Below are 17,242 nucleotides of genomic sequence, written 5' to 3' on the forward strand. Positions count from 1 at the left end.
CTATAGGTTTTATCATTTTGTAGTGCACAAACTACAGTGGGAAAAAAGAGTAACAAGTTTGTCAAAATTACAATACTTATTATTAGCTAAACTACAACCCTAGTTGGAAAAGCAAGATGCTATGAGCGCATGGGCTCCGACAGGGAAAAATATCCTAGTGAGGAAAGGTAATAAATAAATGATTTAAGAAGTAAGGAAAAATTGAAATAAACTTTTAAAAATTATTAACATTAAAATAGATATTCCATATATAGAGTATAAAAAGACATATTAGTCTGTTCAACATAAAAACATTTGCTGCAAGTTTGAACTTTTGAAGTTTCACAGATTTAACTACCCAATTAGAACAAGAGCTTCACTTAGTAATTTTTTCAGTTCCTGGAAGCAATTAGCTAGTGCTTCACTCTGCTGAAAGGCAACAATTTGCTTTAATACATTTCTTATTGGTTTATTTATATCTTGACAAATTATGTTTAAACTTAGCCCAATCTTATACGCTAATTTTTTTCCTGTGGATAGGGGAAATTGGCAATGGTCTTTGCTTTCATTTTGTTTGGTTTCAATAGATTTTGCTTTTTTTGTCTTGTTTCCAATAGCCTTTGCTTTCATTTTGTCTGGTTTCAATAGATTTTGCTTTGTTTTTGTCTGTTTTCAATAGCCTTTGCTTTCATTTTGTCTGGTTTCAATAGATTTTGCTTTTTATGTCTGTTTTCAATAGCCTTTGCCTTCTTTTTGTCTGGTTTCATTAGATTTTGCTTTTTATGTCTGTTTTCAATAGCCTTTGCTTTAATTCTGTCTGGTTTCAATAGATTTTGGTTTTTTTTGTCTTTTCTATAGCCTTTGCTTTCTTTTTGTCTAGTTTCAATAGATTTTACTTTTTTTGTCTTGTTTTCAATAGCCTTTGTTTTCTTTTTGTCTGGTTTCAATAACCTTTACTTTCTTTTTGTCTAGTTTCAGTAGCCTTTCCTTTCTTTTTGTATGGTTTCAATCACTCAGAAGTTAGCACATGTTATACTCAACCTAGATTGACTCCAGCTTTAATTTATTTGAATTTAACCATTGCTGTTTTGCAGTACAGTACTAAACATTTTTAACCTTTTGTCCTGTTATTCATTGCTTCCATGAATCAGAATATCATTCAGTTTAACCTTTACACCAAACCTTTATCAAACATTTCATGTATTGACCTCGGACATAGTTATAGGGTGTGGCCTACTCAGAAACTTAGTTGTAAATACCAGTATTTCCTAAAATATATATCAAAAGGCCGAAGTCTAGACTCTAGGTGAATCCTCATCCAGCGGAAGATGCCAAAAACTTTTTTGAGCATCAAGAACTGTAAAAAAAATTGCATTCAATGACCTTGTTGACACTTCTTTAAAAACTAAGTATACAGTAAAGGATAAGGATGTCTGTTCAAAACTGTATTATTCTTTTCTACTCTACACTATTTACCAACTCTGGAGAACCACTTGCCTCTGGTATTTTTCTCTTTTCTCCATTCCTTTTGGTTCAACCTAGAGCCCAGATCTAGATCGAAGGAGTTTGGTGCTTTTTTAGGTGGGTGTATAATTGGGCCAGTGCCTGGATATTTAAGTCTTAAGGAAAAGATATCATCAATGCAACTAAATCTTTCAATAAAACTCAGATTATTCGGAAAACATCATTTATGCTTTATTTAGGTTTTTCTAAACACACAAGTGTTATGAATTTAGGGACTAAAAGTTCAGTTACCATCCGTGACGTTAAACACCAGTTTATACTTGAAATTATCATAAATATCTTCAATTCATATTTTATTAATTGGAAGTATTTTACTATTGGTGAAGGACCTGGTAATAGCCATAAGACTTCTTTACCTCATCTAATCAAAGATCCTCTTGAGTAGCATGCTAACTTCAGCACCTTCATCCACTAATACATTAAATTGCTTCATATACTCGGGAAACTGAGGCTTGACCAAGTGTATGTGCTATAAATGAATAATTTATCAGCATATTTGCACATGTCCCATTGTTATATACACAAAGCAGTAAGATCAAAGTACAGTACAGCATGGTTGAACACAAGAATACAGAGTATACACCATGGCATGCAAATTTTGGCCAAGGATAGCATAAGAAAGAGCCATGACACACTTTCTGTTGTGGTCCTCAAAACAAATATTGGTGGCATGACATGGAGGAGCTGTGATAATAAGACTGTACATACACATGTAGATAATAAATAGAATAGAGAACAAAACATCACCACAAAGTCATAGCTATAAATATCAGCATAAGTTTATCAGAGCGGAATAGGAATACTTCCGAGCACGTAATCTTGCACAGTAGTCTTGATGATCCTCAGATCTTGAAGATTGTTCTACCCATCCCTGCATACAGCTTTGCCGTGTGAATTCAGTTGCTGCTTTCACAGGGATGTCCACAGAATCTAAAAAGGATTGCGGTGCCCCCATTTGTAACATACTTGGTCTGCGTCTGGAAAAACCCACCGTCCAAAGGGATGTCTATACCAACGTAATTTGCTACTACAGTATTGATTTCTTGGCGTTTACCCGAGAGAAATTCTTCTTTCTTGGCTTGGTTTTGTGTCCTATACTGTACTGCGTGAAACTGTTGCTGGAATATTGTTTGTTTGATAGCAGCATTGAACTTTTCTTGTGCCTTTCACTGAATGCTGGAATCTAAATTTGTTTAATTTGATGGAACAGTATTTAACTTTTTATTGTGCTTTTCATTAACTTCATGGGCTCAGCATTGATTAATTACATTTTCAGATGATAGATTACCTTGTCGTATTAGTGGAATCTTGTTTGATTTGTTGGCTGCATTGAACTTTTTCTTATACTCTTCACTAACTTTGTAAGTTGAGCATTGATTGATAACCTCTTTAATCGATACACAAATGATCTTGCCCCTCAATAACTCATCATAAAATTGGCCATAGTTTCAGTTCATTGCTTTCTTTAAACCCCTTACTTTTATTTTGCCTTTGCCTTATCTCATGTTTATTTAGGTTAGATACAGTGCCACATCACACCTTGAGACACTAAGGACATTTCCGCACCGAACACCCTGTTTAATATTAGCCGCAACTGTAGTTGACGACAAAACCTAATAGAGCACAAAGTCAGGCTTAATTTGGCAGTGCATATGTCTTTCTATTCTGTTAGGAAATTATTTTTTATAGGTGTTATAAAAGGGAGAATATATACATTATAACAGCATATTTGTATTCAGGAAATAAACATAATTTCTTGGGTAGCATGAACTTTATGGAAAATAAATCCATTCACATTCTTTTGACTTTATGATATTATGTGTTACAGAATGATAGCTTGATAAGGTGCCCCTTACATTTCCTCCATACTTGTGTTAGACTTTTCTGCAGCCATATATCTTGTGTGTATCACTTATTAGTGACCTTTGCTCAGTACACTATAAGGATATGGTAAGAAGATTGAAGCAATCTTTGCCAGTTTCAAACAGGAGAACCGCTGTTTGTGTTTATGGTGATATCCTAAATATGTATGGTACTACCTGACTGCTCAGTGTTCAGGTATGCTCCAAGTATAGGTAGTAGATTGGCCTGAGCACCAGCCACCTGTTGAGATACTACCGCTAGAGAGTTATGGAGTTCTTTGACTGTTCAGACAGTACTACATTGGATCCTTCTCTCTGGTTACGGTTCATTATCCCTTAGCCTACACATACACCGAATAGGCTGGGCTATTCTTACATATCCTCCTCTGTCCTCATGCACCTGACAACACTGAGATTACTAAACAATTCTTATTCACCCAAGGGGTTAACTACTGCTCTGTAATTGTTCAGTGTCTACTTTCCACTTGGTGAGGGTTGAAGAGACTCTTTAGCTATGGCAAGCAGCTCTTCTAGGGAAAGGCCACCCCAAAATCAAACCATTGTTCTCTAGTCTTGGCTAGTGCCATAGCCTCTGTACCATGGTCTTCCACTGTCTTGGTTTAGAGTTCTCATGCTTGAGGGAACACTCAGGCACACTATTCTCTCTTGTTTCTCTTCCTCTTGGTTTGTTAAAGTTTTCATAGTTTATATAGGAATATTTATTTAACACTGTTGATTTTCTTAAAATATTTGATTTTTCCTTGTTTCCTTTCCTCACTGGGCTATATTCCCAATTGGAGCCCCTGGGCTTATAGCATTCTGCTTTTCCAACGTAGGTTGTAGCTTAGCAAGTAATAATAACAAGTGAGCAAGTCCTGAACGCGGACATGGTCCTCGTAGAGGACATACCTCCGCCAAGGTGACCTAGAGCGCCATATGTCCTAGAATCATGAATTGATGTGACTTCGACCTTCACATGACCTTGACCTTCACGTGACCTTCAAGTGACCTTGACCTTCACGTGACCTTGACCTTCACATGACCTTGGCTTCAAGTGACCTTGATCTTCAAATGTACTTGACCTTCACGTGACCTTGACCTTCAGGTGACCTTGACCTTCACGTGACCTTGACCTTCACGTGACCTTGACCTTCAAGTGACCTGCTTGACTTTTGACCTTCAAGTGATCTTTGTTCATTTGCCACTGATACTTAATATGACATTGATATAATGCACCAATATGACCTTGACCTTTGACCTTTATAAATTTGAACATCACCCATGGGTTGCGCCTGGACTAGGACTTCCCTGTTGGCTTATGCAAAAGTCAGTGCTTTATTTCTGTCTCTTGATATGGCCACTTATGTCATAGTGACACCAGTGACCCCTGTGACCTTGACCTTGGGGTGACCTTGACCAAAATTTAATCAGTTCTTCCATACACATTGGGGAACTACTTGGCCAAGTTTGAAGTGATTCCGTGTAGAAATGTGGCCTCTACGTTGTCCACAGACAGACAGACAAACAAACAAACAAACAAACCGAACCGAAAACATAACCTCCTGGCGGAGGTAATAATAAAATTCACTATCAAAGATAGGACAACTGTTTATGTGAAATTCATGGTGTAGTGATTCTTTGGATATTGTTAAAGTAGACTTTATTATTATTATTATTGTTGTTATTGTTATTATTATTATTATTATTATTATTATTAGCTAAGCGAATGCCCAAATTGAAAAAGCAGAATGCTATAAGCTCCAAAGGGAAAACAGCCCTGTGAGGAAAGGAAGTAATGAAATAAATGAATTGTATATGAGAAGTAATAAATATAATAAATGAAATATTTCATTAGTGAAAAGTGACCATACCAACTTCATGATACATTTCAGTGGCACAATAATTAAGCTATGCTGGCAAGGAGATGTTTCATAAGATGTACCTATTTAGAATGATAGTTTCTTGTAGTATCTGCAACCTCCCCATCCTTGTGAGCTAAGGATTTGGGTTTTGGGTGAACTTATTAACCTTCCGATTCATCAGAAGCCATTGCCTGTCCCTCCATGGTCCTAGCTTGAGAGGGAGGGCCTTGGGTGCTGATCATATGTGTATATATGGTCATTCTCTAGGTCATTGTCATTGTTCCTAACCTCTGCCATTTATGAGTTGCCTTTAAACATATCAAAAGGACTGTGAACATGAATGTCAGGGCAAGTATTCAACTGTACAGTACCTGTTTCCATTTCCTTCTATCTTGCTGTCAACCATTTGGCTATTACTTCATAAGGCAATTGTATGGCTTATTTATTGTTGCAAATTTGCACTGAATGCCCTCCTAGGGCACATTGCTGTCCCTTGTGGCTTAAATAAATAAATCAGATCTAATGTTTACATCAGAAGCAAACAAATTTTTGCAGACTGTGGGCATAAGGTTTGTGTCTGAAGACTAAGTTTCAGATATTATCTTTTTTTGTGGAAATTTGGGAAATGTGTTATGTATGGTTTGGGGAGAAATTGCTCAAGGAGACTGATGACTTGATGATGTACATAGCTTTGTTAAGGCATTTTTGTTAACTGGGTCTTGATTATCGTTATCATAGCATAGTTTAGACGTATTATTGAGTTGCTTGGTTTAGACTCTTAAATTTATCTTACCTTTTACATATGTACATGCGTATGCACAGTATATACATGGTATATGTATGTATATATATTTTGCTGTATGTATGTATGTATGTATGTACAGTATATATCATCATCATCATCTCCTACGCCTATTGACGCAAAGGGCCTCGGTTAGATTTTGCCAGTCGTCTCTATCTTGAGTTTTTGATTCTAGACTTCTCCACTCTTCATCTTCCACTGTGTGTGTGTGTGTAGTCAAACTTGTTTTTGCAATGCTAGAGTTGCCATTTCACCTATGCCATATCTAACATATTAAATACTGCAAGTATGATACAAATTAATGTGACTGTTCTGACTGCCATGGTGATCAAAAGTGAATAGGATTTTAATCCACAAATATCTTTTCTTTCAGCCGGAGATATTCCTGGGAAGCCAGACATCACAAATCACAGCCAATGTAAGTACACAATTTTAGTTTTTTGTGTGTTTTATCTGTAGATTTAGTCAGGGGCATATACTACTTCTTAGTGTCACAGAACATATTCTCTTGCTTGAGGGTACACTTGGGCACACCATTCTATCTTGTTTCTCTTCCTCCCGTTATATTGAAGTTATTATCCTCTTGTTATTTTCAAGTTTTTACTGTTTATATGTGAGAGATTTATTTTGATGTTGTTATTGTTCTTAAACTTCTCTTGTAGTTTATCTTGATTTCCTTTCCTCACTGGGCTATTTTCCATGTTGGAGCCCTTGGGCTTAAAGCATTGTTGTGTCATAAACCCTTATGCTTTTATTGTAAGGATCAAGTTTGCATTATTTGTACTCAGTTCTCTCTCCTTTTTGGCTGACTGTTTGCAATATATCTCATTTATACCGTTTCTCTTCACCCTCACTCTATTCTTGCTTATTATCCCTTGTTCTTCTCCCTAATCTTAGCCTTTCGTCTTTATCTTAGCATTTCCCTATCTATCGAAGTCTGCTGGTGGGAATATTGTCTCACATTTTCCCCCACAATTGAAGTGGTTTGAGATTGAGTTTATCTGGTCTCAAGTTTCTTCTTCAGACCAAGAACGATAGGAGATAACTAATTCCTTTTTAACAACGAATGGATGGAAATTTAAGACAAATTATTCATATGATCAATATTTGAAGACAAGATTATTATTATTATTATTATTATTATTATTATTATTATTATCTGGTTGTGTATCGTTTACTTAATTGTTTAGAATTATCTCTCTCTCTCTCTCTCTCTCTCTCTCTCTCTCTCTCTCTGTGTATATATATATATATATATATATAATGCCTTTAATTCTTTGTCCAAGACACGAATTGCCTAAACTTTATTTACAAATGATTCTTTTTATTTTACTTGAATTTCAAGTGTTAAATAACATTCAGTTTTTTTGTTGGTGCTAATTGAATTCTTGAATGTTGGGGAAAAAGAATCTTGAGTGTCAGATTAGATGACTTTTCATGTGATTATTACTTCGTTGTTTCCTGTCAGTTTTCTTATAGATATTTCTGTTATATGATTTTGAGAATTAATTCTTTGCTATCTGTTTTTCTCCTTGCTCGTTACTAGGGTAGAAGAGAGACTTTAGCTATGGTAAGCAGCTCTTCTAAGAGAAGGACACTCCGAAATCAAACCATTATTCTCTAGTCTTGGGTAGTGCCATAGCCTCTGTACCATGGTCTTCCACTGTCTTGGGTTAGAGTTCTCTTGCTTGAGGGTACACTATTCTATCTTACTTCTCTTTTTCTTCAAGTTTATATAGTTTATATATGAAAGATCAATTTTAATGTTGTTACTGTTCTTAAAATATTTTCGTTTTAATTTTTCATTATTTCTCTTGTAGGTTATTTATTTCCTAGTTTCCTTTTCTCACTGGGCTATTTTACCCCGTTGGAGTCCTTAGGCTTATAGCATTCTGCTTTTCCAATTATGGTTGTAGCTTAACTAGTATGCTTTTATGACTAAACTATTCCTAGTTGCTTAAATTTTCCATTCAATTTTGTCGTATATGTTAATAAACCTGGCTAGAGAGAGAGAGAGAGAGAGAGAGAGAGAGAGAGAGAGATTTGTCAAGGTTGCCGAAATATTATACGAGAGAACCTTCGTTGTGATAAACAATACTCTACAAATCTTATTATGTATGCTATACTTAATTATACATTATCTTTATTGGTTACATTTAATCTTGAATAACATGCATTTCCTTCTAATGAGATTAACTGGTCGGATTTTAAGAATAAAACGATGTTTTAAGACATAAAAAGGCCAACGGGCTAAAGCTTCCTCCTGTCAGCTAGAGGTAATGACGTCGTAGTTTTTTGTTTCGTTTTTCTGTTATATTACGGTTAATGAGTTAATAATTATAATGATAGTAATACTAAGGATATTATTAATTGTGATCATGAGTTTTGTTATAGTAATAGTAGAAAAAGGCCGAAAATATTGCCTTTAAGCTAACCAATTTAAAAAAAGGCCAAATTTAGGTATCTAGCGCGAAAAAAGGCCAAGTTTAAGCTTTTGGGCCCGAAAAAGGCCAACTTGGCAACCCTGGATCATCTAATGTTTACGATTTCCAGAAATCGATTCACTATAAAATCGGTTATAATTCTTATATGCAAGCTTTTTAGTATACTTTATTCAAAGCAGCGTTGTATATAATTATTGCGTATGCTTATACTTTAATAAATATGCCGGTATAATAAAAATTAAGTTGATTAATGAGTAAAATTAGCGGACATTTCGTCCGAAGCTGGGTTGTTGGCGATCGTCAACCCATATCTATTTGGCTTCTATTATACCGGCTTTATGCCTTCAATATTGTGAATAAGGCTTATATATATGGATTCCTGCCATGACAAAACCTATTTTAGGAAGGAGAAATATGAAAATTCATGCCGATTTCATTAAAAATGATGATTCGAAGTTTCGAGGCGAAGCTGTGAGGTATAACCCTTATAACGGCTTCAGAATCAAATATTTGTCATCATATTGAATTAGTTATTTTAAGTATTCGATAGGAATACATCAACCTGTTTTATCAAAAGGGTAATAAGATAAAATGATTATTACTTACAGAATAATAGCATTGGTTCAAGCTTTAATTACCATTAAATGTATTGGTATTATTATTATTAGGCTATTATTACTGTATTATTATTGTTATCATTATTATTATTATTATTATTATTATTATTGTTATTACTAGCCAAGCTAGAGCCCTTTATATATATATGTATAATATATATATATATATATATATATATATATTATATATATTGTATATATATTATATATATATTATATATATATCATATATATATTATATATATATATATATATATATTATATATATATATATATATATATATATATATATATATATAATTCTCAAATCGTGATGATTCCTCTAAAACTCATTTCCAATTAGAAATTTACATTAATTGTGTTTTCATATCGCAATCAGTTTTTTTAGATGCATTTTCTTCCCACTTAGTAATTTGCCATCATGTTGAGTCGAATAATATTTTTCATTACTCAAGGAGTTTATTTATTTCCATATTTTAGTTCATTTCCTTACTGGGCTATTTTCCCTCTTGGAATCCTTGGGATTATAGCATCCTGCTTTTCCAACTAGAGTTGTAGCTTAGCTAGTAATGATAATAATAATAATAATAATAATAATAATAATAATAATAATAATAATAATAAACCTTTCCACAATTTTACCACTTTAATAAGCTTTCATACCAAACACAATGTTTTAGATTCATATATATATATATATATATATATATATACACACGTTTTAGTTTAGGAAGTTACTTCCCTTTGCTTCTTCAATAATATAAAAATATTCATCATCCCCTATCTTTTTCTTCGAGAATTTCCTCGTCTTTTCTGATACCTGATCGTGCTCGGGTTCGGAAGGGTGGGGGGGGGGGATTGGGGGTGATTGAGCTATTTTGGGATGTTGGCTGGGTCCCGGAGGGGGAGGTGTTGCACACGTGTGTTAATTGCTTTTGAAGAGAAGAAAGATGAGGGAAAGGTTTAGAAGTTAGTATTATTATTATTATTATTATTATCATCATCCAATGTACATCCTTTAATGGAATATCCAAATTATACCTTGCCTGGTGAATGTCACACTGGGGTTCGAGTCCAGCTCAAACTCGGTAGTTCCTATGGTAGCTGCAATCTCTCCTTGTGAGCTAAGAAGGGGTTGGGGTTCAGGGGAGCCTATAGGTCTAACTGCTGAGCCATCAGCTGCCATTTACTGGTCCTCCTTGGTCCTAGCATGGGTTGAAAAGGGCTTGAGGCGATCATATGCAATATGGTCAGTCTCTAGGGTATTGTCCTGCTTGATAGGACAATGTTACTGTCCCTTGTCTCTGCCATTCATAAGAGGCTTTTAAACCTTACGGGCTCTTAACTGGAAAAGCAGTTCAATTTAAAAAGGAAATAATAGAAGAAATGAATAGAATATGATTGAAAAATAATGAAAAAATATACAGATTACCAACAACTACATATGAGGCCGTAAAATTGTCAATATTACAGCATTTGATGGAGTCTTATTTTGAGTATGCTACTTAAATTCTAAGTAAATCTATTACTTATGAATTTAGGTTGATGAGTTTGCGTTTCTGGGCACCCATACTAGGTTGGTTTGCTTTGAGAGATCAGACTAACGTCTCCCACCATCACCAATCCGCAGTTGCTAGCTTGATGAAAACAGGCCAAAGCCCAGACATGAATAAGGACATATGAGGCCTTTGTCCTGCAGTGGACTAGAAACGGCAGCATGTATTGTTGTTTTATAGTTATCACAGAATTTGTTATTTTATTAATTGAACATTTTCGTAATCAGTTATATTAAGTTATATTTGAATCAAATTATTATACAACTGGTTTTCAGTGACTTCGTATTGTCAAACCTTTTAATTCGAAATTCCTGTGGTCTCCCTACATGCAGTTGTAAGGCCCATCAGAATCATATTTCGCCAGCAATCACCGTAGAACGTTAAATATTCAGAGAGAGAGAGAGAGAGAGAGAGAGAGAGAGAGAGAGAGATTCGTAATGGGGCTAATAACTATTTTCCTACAGTCCGTCCTACGCCCAAGATAGGGCTATGTACAAAATTAGGAGATAAGGAATTAACAGGTAATAATAATAATAATAATAATAATAATAATAATAATAATAAATGAACTTCAGTTTCAAACTAAAAAGCCGACTGAAAAAAAAAGTAATTTTAAAGTATATATTTAAAAATGATCTTCAAAGTTTGGTAATTTTTCGTCCTATGATATAAATAAGTTCAAAAACAGGTTTTTGAATAGTGTCCAGATATTCATAATAGCTCTCTCTCTCTCTCTCTCTCTCTTCAAAGTTTGGTAATTTTTCGTCCTATGATATAAATAAGTTAAAAAACAGGTTTTTGAATAGTGTCCAGATATTCATAATAGCGCTCTCTCTCTCTCTCTCTCTCTCTCTCTCTCTCTCTCCCTCTCTCTAATATATATATATATATATATATAGAGAGAGAGAGAGAGAGAGAGAGAGAGAGAGAGAGAGATTCGTAATGGGGCTAATAACTATTTTCCTACAGTCCGTCCTACGCCCAAGATAGGGCTATGTACAAAATTAGGAGATAAGGAATTAACAGGTAATAATAATAATAATAATAATAATAATAATAATAATAATAATAAATGAACTTCAGTTTCAAACTAAAAAGCCGACTGAAAAAAAGTAATTTTAAAGTATATATTTAAAAATGATCTTCAAAGTTTGGTAATTTTTCGTCCTATGATATAAATAAGTTAAAAAACAGGTTTTTGAATAGTGTTCAGATATTCATAATAGCTCTCTCTCTCTCTCTCTCTCTCTTCAAAGTTTGGTAATTTTTCGTCCTATGATATAAATAAGTTAAAAAACAGGTTTTTGAATAGTGTCCAGATATTCATAATAGCGCTCTCTCTCTCTCTCTCTCTCTCTCTCTCTCTCTCTCTAATATATATATATATATATATAGAGAGAGAGAGAGAGAGAGAGAGAGAGAGAGAGAGCGCTATTATGAATATCTGGACACTTCAAAAACCTGTTTTTGAACTTAATTATATCATAGGACGAAAAAATACTAAGCTATGAAGATCAATTTTATATATACTTTAAAATTACTTTTTTTCAGTCAGCTTTTTAGTTTGTAACTGAAGTTCAGTTGCAGAGGTCGAGGTGTTTGTAGAGGCAAACTATTATTTCCCCTTTTCTATTCATTTACTATATATATATATATATATATATACATATATATATATATACATATACATACATATATATATACACACACATATATATATATATATATATATAATATATATATATACATATATATATGTATATATATGAAAATGTATTCGTGTATCAATAAATTACTTGCTTTGAAGAGAGACATCGTAAACGCAATAAAAACAGAAGTGAAATATATCTAAATGATAAAATAATAATCAGCAAACCATTTTATTATACGTAGCACAAGAGTGAGTGAGATGGCTTCCCACCTCGAACGCCTAGTACGGCCAGCTGTCCCCTGAACTTACCCTTCCCGCCTCCCTAGCCCGGACTCCCCAGTGGGGCCCCACCTACTGTGTGACTCACACTCAGTTAGTCAGAGACTCGCGTATGGGAGTCATGACTCCCTTCCACCTCTCTCCCTCTCGCCTCGAGAGCTGTCACATGCCAGCCCCTCTCCCGGGTATACCCTCCACCCCCTCTTCGCTCGCAACTAAACCGTTTCTTCCCTTTAAATTTGTTTCTTTTTTTCTTATTTTCTTACTCTGGCGCACGCGTTTAACGTTAATAGATATTTCTAAAGTTTTTGCTTTTCTGTTTATTATTCTTCGATTTCCTTTTAGATTTTCTCTAGTTAAGCTGTTTTTCAGTCACCTATACTTAAAATATTTTGTCCACTTTTACTCGTTTTTTTTATTAATTTCCATTTTGACTGTCTTCAGCTAAGGTCTGAAGGTAGGCAACACCGTGACTACATAATCCTCGTAAGAGAAATAATCTAACAGATCAAATCCCCCCTAGAAATTAGGCACTTGAAAATGAATTCAGAAAATCATACTGACAGCAAAACTTACCAAAGTCATGTAACAGTGTCATTCAAATCTTGGGGGAACTAAAGCAAGGATTTCCAATTCAGACGCCCTACAATAATTTATTGTATTCACTGTAATATTTCTATGTAGAATTTCCCAATATTTCCATGATTACCATGGTCTTCCACTGTCTTGGATTAGAGTTCTCTTGCTTGAGGGTACACTCGGGCACACCATCTATCTTGTTTCTATTTGTCTTGTTTTGTTATAGTTTTTATAGAGTATATAAAAATATTTATTTTAATGTTACTCGTCTTAATTCCTTTCCTCACTGGGTTTGTAAAAGATTTTGTCATAATTACTATGGCTTAATCACTTCTGTTACCTCGCATTGTATAATATTCCCTTATTATATTCTCTCTCTCTCTCTCTCTCTCTCTCTCTCTCTGATTGCTTAAATTTTCTGGCCACACAATCTCTCTCTCTCTCTCTCTCTCTCTCTCTCTCTCTGATTGCTTAAAATTTCTGGCCACACAATCTCTCTCTCTCTCTCTCTCTCTCTCTCTCTCTCCACACGATTTCTTAGAAATTTCTCCCCAAGCAATTCTCTCTCTCTCTCTCTCTCTACTCTCTCTCTCTCTCTCTCTCTTGATTTCTTAGAAATTTCTGGCCACTTCAATTTTCTCTCTCTCTCTCTCTCTCTCTCTCTCTCTCTCTCTCTCAAATTAAAACTTCTAATGGTCCTGTAACACATGCAATTACCTTTGAATTTTTTTTTAATCTTGGGTAGTACCATTCCGAACTGGGCTATTTTTCCCTGTTGAAGCCCTCGGTCTTATAGCATCCTGGTTTTTCAAATAGGGTTGTAGCTTAGCTAATAATAATAATTTCCCTGTAAATCAGATCAATTTCCCCAAAGCAATATTTTGTAATTTAGAAATACTTTCACCACGATTATTCGTATTTTTTTCTTTCAAATTAAACAGAATTTAGTTACAATGAAGCGCATCTCTCTCTCTCTCTCTCTCTTCTCTCTCTCTCTCTCTCTCTAAGCCTGTATGCTTATGTTAATCCAACAGTAGGTCTGACTGGTCTGTTCATCGTACAAGTGGTGGTGAATTCTCGTTGTTGATCGATATTTACCATTTTAGGTTTGATATTTCTAGCTATCTAAAGTTATATGGGCCACTGAAGGAAGCGATTTCGAGTTTATGGGATGTAGGGTTATTTCTCTTTCTTCTGTATCGGTTGATTATCAGAATGTCCTTAGATGCCAGAAAGTCTAAAATACATTGACTGATTTTTAATCTTGTTCATGAAACGTAATTCAGTTTTTGTTCCTCTTGTTTTATTTTTCTGGCATCCGAACTGGTCTACACAAACGGACATCGGATGTCTGTTTTTCTAGAAATTGCTGATGTCCCTGACCTACCTAATGGGAGTGATAAGGACCTAATTAATAAAGGATAGAAGAAAGTAACCTATGAAATTTTATTTGATTATTTAGCTTTAGAGGCATTGATTGACCGTTTTTTCAACTACCGTGTTTACTGTTACTTTTATATTACGATCTACTGAACCCTAAGCAAATCCTTTAGTATCCTTCTTTTCCAGCTAAGGTTGTAGAACAATTAATAATAATAATGATATGGAGATGATGATGATAATATGATAATGATAATAATAATAATTATAACAGTTTGAGATAATTATTATTATTATTATTATTATTATTATTATTATTATTATTATTATTATTACGTGGTAGGCTACAACGCTATTTGGAAAAAAGCAGGATGCTATAAGCCCAGGGGCTCCAAATGGGAATATAGCCCAGTGAGGAAAGGAAACTTAAGGGAAAATAAAATATTCCAAGAAGGGTAACATTAAATTAAATATCTCCTATAAAGCCTTTAAAAACTTTAACAAAACAAAAGGAAGAGAAATAAGATAGAATAGTCTCTCTCTCTCTCTCCTCTCTCTCTCTCTCTCTCTCTCTCTCTCACAGTAAGCTGATCTCCAGCTATGTGTTTGTTGTGGTTAATCCTAAGGTTGTGAAATTATCAGCCGGGTTCATCTGCCTTCGAATTTGTAGTAAATAAACGAACACGTTTCACGAGAATTAATGGGCACATTCACACAAGGCTTTTAGTTTGTCTTCATTTAACTTTATTAACATTTGCTACTCTGAAAACTCTCTGAGTATTTGATATTTTTTTGGATGTTTTTGCTTATGCGACAGGTGGGTGTGGGGAGTTCTTTGCAGAGGTGAAGTTAAATTCTTCTTGTTGGTTGATGATAATCATTAGTTTATTTAGTTATGAATAGTATATCTGATCATGTGTTATTTCCATTAATTTCGTATTGGTTTATAAGCAAAATTCCCATTTTTGCTCTTAGGGTTAACTTGCGTTGACTGATGATATTATTAATATACATATATATATATATATATATATATATATAATATATTGCATATATGTATATGTATACATATATATATATATCTATATATTATATATATTTTATATATATATGTATATATATATTTATATATATGTATATATATGTATGTATATATATGCATATATAAATTATATATATACATTTTTGTATATATGTATATATTATACATATATATTATATGTATGTGTGTATATATTTATATATACGTATATATACATATATATATGTATATATACATACATATACCAAGGCACTTCCCCCAATTTTGGGAGGTAGCCGACATCAACAAATGAAACAAAACAATATATATATGTATATATATATATATATATATATATGCATATACATATATATGTATATACAGTATATGTATGTATATATGTATATATATTTATATATATATATGTATTTCTATGGGTATATGTATATATATTTATATATATGTATTTCTATGTGTATATGTATATATGTATATATACATATATGTATGTATATATATACATATATATGTATCTATGTATATATACATGTATATATATGTAGATATGTATATATATATATGTATGTGTATTTATGTATAAATGTATATATATGTACATATGCATATATATGCATGTACAGTATATATATATATATATATATGTATATATATGTATATGTATGTATATGTATATATGTGTATATATGTATATGTATATATATGTATGTATATGTATACACACATATATATATATATATATATATAAAAATATATATAATGTATGTATATATATGTGTATATATATTTGCATATATGTATGTATATGTATAATATATGTGTATATTTATGTATATACAAATATATATATATTATATTCATATATATATATATATATATATATAAGACATTTCTGCAAGCAGAACTTCCCTTACCAAAATATTTCTGTTTAAACATCTCATCAAATTCTCTTTGTGTTTCAGCGTTGCCCCAGGGAGCGGGGAAGGATAGTCTCCCCGGGAAGAGTTGAGTGACACACGGTGACACACCCTCCCTCCCACCATCCCCCATGTCAAGTGTCAGTCATGAAGCTTCTGGCCTCAGTTGATGAAAGCTCAATGGTAAGTTAATACTTAGTTTATTCTCGTAGTTGAACTTTTTATTCGAGTGTCTTCCATTTCTTTAGATTCTATTTCTATCCTTCACTTACCTTATATCAAATGAATGAAATTCGAACATTCTAAATCGATAAATTGCCACTGTAGTCTCTAGTTACTTTTGGCAGGGAAAAGGTGGATTATTTCTGGTTTTATTAATTTAAAAACCTCATTTACCGCTGACGTGTCAGAAAAGAAATAATTATTACTCCTAAGTCAAAATAATTAATGTCAATGGCCACATACGTCGATTCTAAAAAAATGACCATCCTCTGTTTTCTCTTTTTTTTTTTATTATATATCCGGTATTTAATGTATGCTGTTCACAAAACATCAGTGATCCTCATTTTGTCCAAAGCTCACGGCACCATATCCAGGAGAAGGACACTCCGAAATCAAACCATTGTTCTCTAGTCTTGGTTAGTGCCATAACCTCTATACCATGGTCTTTCACTGCCTTGGGTTAGAGTTCTCTTGCTTGAGGGTACACTCGAGCACACTGTTCTCTCTTGTTTTTCTTCCTCTTGTTTTG

The 17,242-nt window shown here is 33.5% G+C and overlaps 1 long non-coding RNA gene across 1 annotated transcript in view; it reads left to right on the forward strand.

Moving 5' to 3' along the window:
- Positions 1-16,600, forward strand: part of LOC137637494 (uncharacterized) — a 67,722-nt gene extending 51,122 nt beyond the window's left edge. The window contains exons 5-6 of the long non-coding RNA XR_011043668.1: positions 6,403-6,447; positions 16,537-16,600. This is a non-coding gene — a long non-coding RNA (uncharacterized lncRNA). The remainder of the gene's footprint in view (positions 1-6,402; positions 6,448-16,536) is intronic.
- The last annotated feature ends 642 nt before the right edge of the window (positions 16,601-17,242 follow it).

The sequence above is a fragment of the Palaemon carinicauda genome, unplaced genomic scaffold, assembly GCF_036898095.1.
Source record: "Palaemon carinicauda isolate YSFRI2023 unplaced genomic scaffold, ASM3689809v2 scaffold793, whole genome shotgun sequence".
In the NCBI taxonomy this organism is placed as follows: Eukaryota; Metazoa; Arthropoda; class Malacostraca; order Decapoda; family Palaemonidae; genus Palaemon; species Palaemon carinicauda.